The sequence below is a fragment of the Pelodiscus sinensis genome, chromosome 23 (genome assembly GCF_049634645.1).
Source record: "Pelodiscus sinensis isolate JC-2024 chromosome 23, ASM4963464v1, whole genome shotgun sequence".
Taxonomy (NCBI): Eukaryota; Metazoa; Chordata; order Testudines; family Trionychidae; genus Pelodiscus; species Pelodiscus sinensis.
The window spans coordinates 7,491,192-7,503,182 of NC_134733.1; the positions used below are offsets into that span (position 1 = coordinate 7,491,192).

General features: G+C 47.4%; 1 long non-coding RNA gene across 1 annotated transcript; it reads right to left on the reverse strand.

Annotated features, from left to right (window-relative positions):
* Window positions 1-2,808: 2,808 nt before the first annotated feature.
* Window positions 2,809-11,976, reverse strand: LOC142819424 (uncharacterized). Its single transcript, XR_012897309.1, has 4 exons — window positions 11,327-11,976; window positions 8,151-8,233; window positions 4,092-4,183; window positions 2,809-3,443 (listed from the first exon to the last, which is right to left on the reverse strand). It is a non-coding gene; the product is annotated as an uncharacterized LOC142819424 (long non-coding RNA).
* Window positions 11,977-11,991: the final 15 nt, after the last annotated feature.

The window sequence follows — 11,991 nt, forward strand, 5'->3', positions numbered from 1 at the left end:
ACCAGGTGCCCCAGAGAGGGTGGACCAAAGACAATGATCAAGCGATTTGTCTCCTTCCATCCCTCTCCAGCCTCTGACAAACAGAGGCCAGGGACACCATTTCTATCCCCTAACTAATAGCCTTTTATGGACCTAACCTCCATGAAATTATGTAGCTTCTCTTTAAACTCTGTTCTAGTCCTAGCCTTCACAGCCTCCTCTGGCAAGGAGTTCCACAGGTTGACTACACGCTGTGTGAAGAAGAACTTTCTTTTATTAGTTTTAAACCTGCTACCCATTAACTTCATTTGGTGTCCTCTAGTTCTTCTATTATGGGAACTAAGAAATAACTTTTCTTTATCAGCCCTCTCCACACCACTTGTGATTTTATAGACCTCTATCATATCCCCCCTCGGTCTCCTCTTTTCTAAACTGAAAAGTCCCAGTTGTTTTAACCTCTCTTCATATGGGACCCGTTCCAAACCCCTAATCATTTTAGTTGCCCTTTTCTGAACCCTTTCCAAGGCCAAAATATCTTTTTTGAGGTGATCATTGTGGCCACAGATTTCTTCTCTGCATACATATGTGAGAACAATAGAAATTCATCTGTAAATGCATCCTCGAGATCTGATGGATAGATATCTACTAACGCCATTGCTCTAGAGGTGACTTCAGCACTGGACTCTAATTTACCCACAAGAAAACTGAACCTTTCATTCAATGTAGCATATGCCGTTTGTCATCCGACAGTCTCAACAATAAGTTTATCCATGAAATTTGTCCCTGGCACTTAAAATCCGAGACAGTATTATCCATACAAACTTCATCAAAAAATTGCTTTCTCAGTCGTTTGTGTTGTGTGGTCTCATTGTAATCTTTTGGTTTGAGATCTTTTGCAGTTGCCTCAAACACAGGAAATGTTTCGCAGCTATCACGCAGGTGTCCTAAAAGACCATCATATAAATTCATGACAGTACACAACTCAATGCGAGGCTCCTGTTGAGCTTTAGTCACAAGATTAGTCTTTTGTAGTACGTCATTCCAAAAGACGCACACCAAAGCTGTCTCAAACTGATCCAACTTCTTAGTCAGTGACTTTGCCTCATGGATAGTTGCTGGTGGTTGTTAGTCACTTTACACTATTATGTCTATCAAAGTCTGATGAATTTCAGAATAGTTCATATAGAGTGGTGTGGTGGGATCACACCATGCTGCGCATCTTGTTTCTGATACTCTTTGTACAACATGGCTGTGTCTAGACTGGCAAGTTTTTCCATAAAATCATCTGCTTTTGCGGAAAAACTTGCCAGCTGTCTACACTAGCTGCTTGAATTTCCGCAAAAGCACTGATGATCTCATGTAAGATTGTCAGTGCTTTTGCGGAAATACTATGTTGCTCCCGTTTGGGCAAAAGTCTTTTTCCGAAAAACTTTTGCACAAAAGGGCCAGTGTAGACAGCAGAGATTTGTTTTCCGCAAAAAAGCCCCGGTCACGAAAATGACGATCAGGGCTTTTTTGCGGAAAACCGCGTCTAGATTGGCCATGGACGCTTTTCCGCAAAAAGTGCTTTTGCAGAAAAGCGTCCTGCCAATGTAGACGCGCTTTTCTGAAAATGCTTTTAACGGAAAACTTTTCTGCTAAAAGTATTTCCGGAAAATCATGCCAGTGTAGACGTAGCCCATAGGTATATTGCTTCATGTTATTTACTAATTTTTACCATCTCTGGGATGAAGCTGAGAAGAACATAAAGAGTGACTGCAAAATCCCCCAAAACCTGGCTACTGCAGGGCAACACTCAACAACAGCTGATCCAACCATATTCAGACTATGAGCAGTACATGGAATCCATTCAGCCAAACTGTTAACCTCAACAAACCTTGCCTGAACCCATGAATAAAAGCCACTCATATAGCTGGCACTGTCATATGACTGTGACCTGCATCTTGCAATATCAATGCTTTGAAATTTGAGACTATCTTGCAAAAGATCAAATATTTTGCATCATGTTGTTCAATGAGAATGAAATGAAGAACTGCATGACTGCTTTTTTTATTTTACCAAGATCAGATTAACACAGCTACCTCTGTGTGACTAATATCAGGGGATGAATCAATATTGATTCCATAATATCAATATTGGCCTTCTTGATTTCAGATATTATCTGCACTGTAACTATGGGTCCCAATATATCAATACATTCATCACATATAGTTGACGAAAGATCAGACACATTCCCTCTTCCTGGACTGCCCATGTTGTTGAATGTGTTCTGAGAGAAATGGATCAAATTCAGCTAGAAGTTCAATGCAACCAAGGTAGTTTCAATTATTAGGGCAACTGTGCACTTCAGTTTCCTCACGAAAGGCTAGTCCTCATTCAGCAAGGAAACTTATTATAGCAACTATTCTCTTTAGGACTTCAGTCCAGTATTTACATGATCTTTTCTTCATCTTCTCCAGTTCTGCATCAATTCTGGCGACTTCTGATGCTGGAGCATCATTGATGGTGCTCCAAGGTGATCCTTACTGCTCATGAGAAGTAATTTTAGTGACTGTATCTTTCCAATCATTAAATCCTCTTATAACTTGATTAGAGTAGTCACTGACACAGAATAGTGATAGAGATGCAGCCGTGTTAGTCTGGTCTAGCTGAAACAAAAGACAGAACTATGTAGCACTTTAAAGACTAACAAGATGGTTTATTAGGTGAAGTGGGTCTGGCCCACGAAAGCTCATCACCTAATAAACCATCTTGTTAGTCTTTCAAGTGCTACATAGTTCTGTCTTTTGACACAGAATAGTTTGCATATGTAGCAATACACTTTACCAGCTGAGGGAGAATAAATAAGCCATTCTCTTCAGACAATCTGCCACTTGCCTGAAAAAATATTCTTTGCGTGCATAACTTTTCTTTTTACCAAATTGCCTACCCTGCAATAAGAAATCGAAATTCAAATTCTGGGAAGGTGTATTTTCTGCAAAATATTTTATGAAATATGGAGTGATTTCCCACTCTGACGGATCAGAACTATATTTTAATGTGACAAAATCTGATGTTTTCTTCCATGTCTCTGTTTCTATCACATCCCCTGCCAGTGTTGTCATGGTCACTTCTGAAGCAGCCTGACTTACCCTTGTTTGTTCCTCACTTGATCTTGAAGGTTCAACACCACTTCCAGTGACATCTGCTTCAAACATGTTCTGCAGCTTTGTTTTCCAAGTCTGATGCTGATGGATCAAGGGGAGAGCTTGCACTGTCACTCCTCATATCTTTTCTCAGGAAAGTCAGCAGAGAACCTCTGCATCTTTTTTAAAACCTTGTTCCTTTTTTTCCCTTTTGCTTTACATATCCAGAATCATGCTTCCTCTTGCATTGTTCTGCGGATTTTGCAGTTGTAGCAGCAGCAACATCCCCTTACTTTTCTCCTTACCAGCCGATTAACTATCATGTGAATCCAAGCATAACTGCAGTATACAACAAAATGGCTGTTATTTTAGAATGAAGTACTGTGAATGTCTCTCACAGTGTGCCACTTTCAAGAGCAAAAATTAAAGTGAGTGATATTAGGTGTATAGGTGATAGGGCATTTCTCCCTTATATATTTCTATATAGTCTAATTTAAGGGCCTACAATTATGAGAGTGCCTAGGGCCTACGAAGAGCTTAATCCGGCCCTGGGCTTCTGTCCTGGGTTTCCAAAGGCCCGTGTCCCTGATGGCTGCAAGGGAAATGTCTCCACTGGAGAGTGTGAACTGTTGCTGTCATGTGTGCCTGAGTCTGCAGGCAGCATGAAACAAAGGAGAGAGGCATGAACTGTCTGGGTACTTCAGTGGGGCAATAACCCACATCCCCACATATATACGTGCTGCTAGGGCAATAATGCCATCACTGACAGCACTAAACCCACCCAAGGGGATAATAAATCCCCTACCCCCAGAACCTAGACCCACAAACCTTTCTGGGGACAATAATGGCCCAGGAATTAAAATCCAGGGACTTTCCCCTCCTTCCCTGCTGTCTAGGGAAAGATTAGTTCTTTCTGAACAGGGGAGTGAGTTAAGGATGGGTACATCCCTGGGTCCCTTTGAGGCTAAAAGAATTTGAACTGCTCACACTGAGGGCCTTGTCTGCATGCACGGAGTTTTTTCTTGAACTCTTCCCCATTTGCTCTAGCACCAACGCAGCTCTGCCAATAATAGGATCAGCTGAAACAAAAGACAGAACTATGTAGCACTTTAAAGACTAACAAGATGGTTTATTAGGTGACCAGCTTTCGTGGGCCAGACCCACTTTCTCAGATCAGTGAGAGCACTAGGCTTACACTCTCTTTACTGTGCCTCATGTTAGGGTTTGCCCCTTCCCTCATGCTTGATTAAATTGACTTATGGATACAAATATGCAGAACTCCAAGATGCTTTGGACAAAATACCTCATGTAACCTCTCGATTTTAATGTCACCATCGGCTAGATCTGTAGATCTTATTTTGGTGTATGTATCATTCTTGTATGTAACGTTATAAATAGGGGATAGGAAATGGTTTATGGTTTGAAATGTGCAAATGAAAGCCATCAAGGGTGTTTCCAATGCTGGGACACCTCAGTGTACTGGGTATAGCGAATCATCTGTAAATGCGGCGAGGAGTCCTGTGGCACCTTATAGACTAACTGAAGTGTAGGAGCATGCCACAGGACTCCTCGCCGCTTTTGCAGATTCAGACTAACACGGCTACTCCTCTGATACTTGACATCTGTAAATGTGTCCTTTAAGTCTAAGCAGTGGTTGGTCTCTGGAAGACATATGACCGTCCCCTAGAGGTGCTAAACATGCCCCAATTACTACCCTAGTAGGGGAGCCTTGTGCTTGAGGGTGAATTATTGCCCCCTGGAGGTGGTAAATGCATGGAGGGCACTGCTATTGCCCAGGGGTTATATGGGCTATTTTGCTCCTGGAGGAGGTAATTGTACATGGGAGACATTTTTGGGAGGGGATGGGTGGAAATTATGTATGCCCTGGAGTCCGGGTTATTTTTGTTCCTGGAGGAGGTCACACGGGAGACATTGCCGGCGGGGGAGGGGGGGGGGGGTAGTGTGTATGCCCGGGGATCCGGGATATTTTTGCCCCTGGAGGAGGTCACACGGGAGACATTGCCCGGGGGGGGGGGGGGGTAGTGTGTATGCCCGGGGATCCGGGATATTTTTGCTCCTGGAGGGGGTCACACGGGAGACATTGCCGGGGGGGGTAGTGTGTATGCCCGGGGATCCGGGATATTTTTGCCCCTGGAGGGGGTAACTGCACCCTCTAGCTCTGATTTGTGCCCCAATTAGGGGCCACGTGCGCCCCGGGGGTTGCTGCGGGCGGGGCCGCCCGCGCTTGCGGGGAGGGACCGGGGAAGGCGGCGGGGTCAGGTGACCGGGCCTTACAAAGCCGGGGCCGCCCGCCGGGGAGCGGAGCCGCGGCCCGGGAGAAGCGAGTGGCCGGTCAGCAGCGCATCTTGCCCCGGACTCCGCAGCGGTGAGCGCGGCCTGGGCCCGCCAGCCGGGGAAGGTCTAGGCTGGGGGGCATCGCAGGCTCGGGGGGGGGCTCGGGGTGCACAGGGACTGGGTCGGAGGCGCGTCTCAGGCTGGGGGGCGCAGCCCCTGGACGTGGCATAACAAAGAAACTGCCCCCTTCTCCCCCCCCCCCGGCTGCCCCCCGGGCGGGGCTGTACGTTGCATCTTCCCTCCGGCCCCCGATCCCAGCGAGCCCTCTGGGGCGGGCGCAGGGGTCGGAGCAACCAGCCCACGTTCCGGGGAAGAACCCTCCGAGCCCCAGCTAGGAACAGCAGCGTCCGGACCCTCAGCGCTACAGGTGGGGAAACCGAGGCACGGGGGGCGGGGGAAGTGGCTTGCTCAAAGGCAGGGACAAATCCCAGGTCTCCTGTTGCAGACCGGTCAGAAGGAAACTGCCTCCCCGGGGAGGAAAGACCCTTTGTCCCTCTTCACCCCCTTTCCAAGGCTTAGGAGGTGGCTTCCTCGCGTGTGATAAGGTCGAGTTGCCGCTGGCGCCTGCAATGCCCAGGCACAGCAATCTCGCCAGGGATTAGTGGATTGAAGGGATGAAAGAGGGATGCAAACGAGCTTTTGCCACACTAGCCAGGGAGAGGCTCACACAGTGCAGTCCACCCTTGTTCCTCTAACCCTTGGACAACATGTGATCCCCAGCTCCCCCCACATTGTTAAAAACCCTCCACAATGCTAATTTTAAATGTCCTAGCTCCCATGCTGACCAGTCACTTCTAGCGCTGAATGATGATCCTGAAGGGTTTAATTCAGAGGAAAGCCCTGGAAAACCACATAAATAGACTCATATTTCCTGCATTAGCAGCAGTAGCCTTCCCACCCTGTTGGGGGAACAATCTCTTGCAGGGAGATCTAACAAGATGCTGCCTGGCATCAAGCCCTATCCTTGTCATAGGCCAGTAAACTGACTCTTGTGGGCCTATAGTGGCTGAGAAATGGGACAAACTATAGTATGATTCTCTCTAACTTCCAGGCTGAGTGATGAACTCTCTGTCCAAAACTCCAACAGGGAGTGTGCATTTTGCCTACCTGCAGAACCTTACGCTGGTATTTCTACCCTGCACCCTAGTTAGGGTAGCCAGATGGTTTCAGAAAAAAACATACAACAAAAAAAACGCACCAGGAAAAAGTTTGGGCCAAACAAACAAAAGCATGGCCCCTTTAAAAACCAAGTGAGGCTTTTTGGACCTAACAGATTGCTGGCGGCCGCCTACCATCTTGCCTCCCTGTGCCAGGCCAGACAGCTCCCCTGCGGAGCCTGGTAAACAATAGGATTGCCAGGCTGCCTGGGATTTTTGCCTTCTGGCCAGGAAAAAAAAATCAGAAAGTACCAGACATTTTAGGTGTCTGGTATTTTCTGAATTTTTTTACAGGACAGGAAGTGAACCTACCAGACTGTCGGGTTCAATACCGGACACCTGGCAACCCTAATGTTCCTGCATGCATAATTGTAGGTGGGAGAAGACAGCTGAGAAGGAACAGGATGGGAGCCATCTTCCATCATTGCCTGGCCAGAATGACTTGAACCTACTTTTCCAATTTATTATTAGTTAATAGTATTTGAGGACCCCACCTTTTCTTCTGCACCAGCATTTGTATGCCTTGGTTAATCTTTCATTTAATAAATCAGATGGTTGTTTCATTTTGCTTTAAGGTTGCATTTTCCTGTCACTGGTTTGAGAGCTTGCTGGGCAGTTCTGAATCATCAAGTGTTCAAGTGTTACGTAGGCTTGTATGCTGGGAGGGGACGTCGTGTGCCACTGCAGACTTGGGTCTCACATCTAGACTGCAAGGGCAGCCTCTGAACAGACCTCCCCAGAGCTGGGACTCCAAAAAGGGAAGTGATTAAACTGTCATTGCAGGCAGCGTACTTTTGTAAGTACTAGCTAGTACCTCCCCTTTGCTGTTACTGTTTTTCCTCTCTTGACAACCACTGCTTGATAGATGAAGTGTAGGTCAGGGATTTAAGAGATTTGTCTCTTGTGCCTGGCTTTGGATAAGCCCATGACTGTTTTCCCATCTGTAAAATGGGAATAGCAACCTCACCAATACTTCTGAGGTTGTTTATTTGGTAAAGTGCTTTGAACACTTCTGATGCAAGCAGAATAATTAATAGGTGGGTCCCGGACACCTAATCAGCTGCTATGCAATCTCCTATTCGTGGGGTGTAATTTCAGTCTTGTGTGTGTGTTTGTGTAAAGCGTCACAAACACTCTGCTAAATGAGCTGGTGCCGTACAAGTCTGCTGAATATGAAACCGAGACCTTGATCCAGGCTTCAAAAAGTAGCTGAAGTGCAAGTTTCAGCTGCTGTTGTACTTTAAGGAACAACTTTAGGAGTTTGTAACCAAGCTGTTCTTGGCTTGGGTGTAGAAGTAATAAATGGAAACTTCTCTGACCAGTATCTACAGCTAAGTAGAAGTGAGGTATAAAGGTACTGACCTCAACTGAGCTTGTCTCAGACATGAGTTAAGAGATTTAACTTTGAATAAAGATCCTTTTGTATGGGTAGGGTGGCTAGACAAATTCTTGTCTCTGTCCACCTTGTGTGATATGTAGGAAAAGCTTTGCAGGAGGTTCAGGAAACGGCACAGCAATAGCACGTGGAGCCTACCTGGTTGTAGTTTGCGAAGTTGTCAGCATTTTGATAAGTCCTCTCACGAAAAGGAAGGGGAGAGCCCAGCTTCTAGCCAAAATCTAGAGGGAGAGAATAAGCATAGCCCTCGTTCATTGTCAGAACACAACATAAGTGCTACATAGTCCTGTATTCTGTTTCAGCTACACCAGACTAACACGGCTACATTTCTATCACTATCCTACTAGTCAGCTGAGAGATGAGTTCATTAATGCACTAGGACAGGGCTACTCAATACGCAGCCCATAGGCCGCACACAGCCCGCGGCCTATTTGTTTGCAGCCCACAGTGCAATTTGGGTTTACGCAGGGCTCCACACAGCCCATGGGTGGGATCCTTTGAACGTGGCCTCCAGTGGCGAGTCAATATAATGGTCTTCTGTTGAGATGCATTTTAGTAGTTAAATTCCTGGACTGTCACTGCTCATTAAAAGGGCTGTCATATGCGTGGAAAGCGGGTAACTATTGCATTTTATTAATATCAGCAGAACTGACTTCAATGGGGCCTGCACGTTGTGTAGTCTTGCCTTAATCTTTGTATTCATGCTGTCAGTGTGAAAGAAGCTATTTGCATATACATGCAACCACAATTAAATTGCAGCCCTCGGCATGTGCTGTGAATATCATTGTGGCCCCCGGAGCTTCCAAAGATGAGTAGCCCTGCACTAGGATATGGTGGGGGAAGCTAGGAATTAGTAGAAGGAAAGTCTTGTTCCAGCAAGGGATAAGCCAGTGGAACTCTGAGAAATTTTAATCTAATCAGATGTTCTCACCCTTCCTTCTGATCATCTGGCCTATGGCCATGGTGGTATTCCTTCCAGGGTCTTCTCCCTCTTACAGTGCAGTAGACTCATAGGCTGTGTCTACATTGGCAAGATTTTGCGCAAAAGCGGCCACTTTTGTGCAAAATCTTGCCGCCGGTCTACACTTGCCACAAGTATTTGCGCAAGAACACTGACGTTCTACTGTATGAAATCAGTGCTTCTTGCACAAATACTCTGATGCTCCCACTCAGGGATAAGTCCTCTTGCACAAGTGTTCTTGCGCAAGAGGCCAGTGTAGACAGGTAAAATCAATTTCTTGCGCAAGAAAACCCGATGGCTAAAATGGCCATCGGAGCTTTCTTGTGCAAGAGAGCATCTACACTGGCATGGATGCTTTTGCGCAAAAGCAAATCTTTTGCGCAAAGGCACATGCCAGTATAGACGCTCTCTTGCGCAAATACTTTTAACAGAAAAGTTTTCCGTTAAATGCATTTGTGCAAAATCATGCCAGTGTAGACTCATCCATAGACTCATTGACTTTAAGGACAGAAGGGACCATTAAGATCATCTATTATAACCCCCAGCACAATGTAGGGCACAGAATCTTACCCACGCACTCCAGTAAAGAGATGCTGAGCAGATGGGCTCCCTGGGATGGAGCCTTTCAGAGGGAACCAAGTGTCATAAGAGGGTGGGGAGTAGGGATGTAAGAGACTAGTTGACTATCCAATAAGCAAAAGCTTATCTGATAGTCGACACACTAGCTGACCCGTCGCTTCCACCCCACTTCTCTCCCTCCCACTTGCTGCCTCTATCAGAGTCAGCAAGTGGGGGAAGGAGAGTGGGTGCTAGGGGGAGCTGGCTTAAAAGCCACTTTTCCTCCAGCTGCGTGGGAGGGGGCAGGGGCGCAGCGTCAGCGTTCTGCATTTGAAAGGTACAAGAGTCCCCATTGGGGCTCTCGTACATTTTGAAGGTGGAATGCTGCACCGCACTTCCTCCTTTCAAGTGTAGCAACAGCCCAGCAGGCTCTTGCTTCTGCTTTGAAATGTAGCGCTCTTATCGACTAGTCAATGGAAATTCCATCGACTACTCGATTAGTTGATTGATCTAATTTTATCATCCCTAGTGGAGAGAAGACACTTATGATGCTAATTCACACTCTCTATGATGTCTGTTCGCAAAACTTAGTGCAACTGAAGGCTGCCCCTTGCCTGACACACCATGAGTTTTCCATAGACCAGTGGACTCCAACCTTTTGGGGCTGCACATGCGCCACCCGCCCGGAGGCTCAAGAATGGCTTGGGCCAGCCCTGATCACTTGGCGGACACACACAAATGCCCTGGCGGGCGCCATGACACCCACGAGCACTGCGTTGGGGACCACTGCCAGAGACAGATCTTCCACAGGTCATGCCATGCTGGTGCCAGCACCGTTGGTCAGCAGAATGTCTGACTGGCATTGCCATAGCAATGTCCAAACTGTGGGCCCAGTTCTCCTCTTGCTCACTCTGGACTAGCTCTGCTGGCTTCGGAAGGGGAAGGAGGGGGGGTGACAACATGTCAGGGTTCCCCTCGATCCTGCAGCCCCGTAGCAGCAAGAACAGACTCTGCCAGCCAGTAGTATAGAGAGGGTTTATTGCTTCTCCAGGATACAGCACAGATGTGATGTGGCTACAGGAGTCAAGGCCAGGATGCCTCAGACCCCTGAGGTTGGGGGTCCATGGCCCTCCCCTCCTCCCCCGCAAGACCCTCAGTTTAGGTTGTTCCCTTCATGTTTTCCAGCCAGCAACTGACCCTTCCCCTGACACCTGGGCTACGTCTAGACTGGCATGATTTTCCGGAAATGCTTTTAACGGAAAAGTTTTCCGTTAAAAGCATTTTCGGAAAAGAGCATCTAGATGGGCATGGACGCTTTTCCGCAAAAGCACTTTTTGTGGAAAAGCTTCCGTGCCAATCTAGAAGCGCTTTTGCGCAAAAAAGCCCCGATTGCCATTTTCGTGATGGGGGCTTTTTTGCGCAAAACAGCACCGTGCTGTCTACACTGGCCCTCTTGCGCAAATGATTTGCGCAAGAGGGCTTTTGCCCGAACTGGAGCAGCACAGTATTTCCGCAAGAACACTGACGATCTTACATGAGATCTTCAGTGTTCTTGCGGAAATTCAAGCGGCCAGTGTAGACAGCTGGCAAGTTTTTCCGGAAAAGCAGCCCTGGTGTTCGTCTCTGCCTCCCTCCCTTTGTCTCTTCCCCTGGGAAGAGCTTTGCTAACTGCCCAGGCTGGGCCTAGGGGTCTGGGCCAATACACATGTGGGTGTCAGTGGGAATCACAAATCACAGTGCAGCAGGACACCGGGTTACAGGACACAGCCCCCCCACTACGTCACAGGGGGCTTACCCCTTTCTGAGTCCACAGTGAGAAGAGGTTCAGAGCTGGTATTTCAAGGAAGAGACACTCGGGTGTTCTGACGTGTGGCAGTGCGGTGATGAGACTCTCCAGCATGAGTTGGCAGGTTAGCAGGCATCTCGGGCTCAGTTCTGGGGATTAGCTGTGGGCTTTGTTCTTTTTCTCAACACTGACTCTTGGTTCGGAAGGGAATTGAGAGGTCCGAGGGAGTGTCAGGGAGAAATAGGCATTCAGTAGCTGCTAAAGGGTGCACTTGTGACATCTCTTGTGATGTGCACAGATAACCGGCGCCAGATAGGTGAGTAGGGAACAGACGGAGTCTCCTCAGAAGACCTGCTCTGGGAAGCACAAGCTGAGTGAGGGGACATGAGTCATAATCCTGTGTACTGCTGAGGACAGGCCCCCGAGACCTTGTGTGTTTATAGTGAACTTAGTGCTGGCTTGGCTTAGTTCTGGAGACAGGCCTGCTGATAAAGGACTTTGAGCTGTGACTGCCTCGTCTCTAGGCTACTAATGACCCATTCAGTATTAACTGTTTAACGGCAACATGAGCCAGCTTTGCCCCAAAGCGCTAGAGCTCAAAGGAGCCGTTTGATCAGTTGTTTTACTTTCCCCATTTATTCCAACAGGTGCCAAGTTGGCCTCTGGAGAAAGAG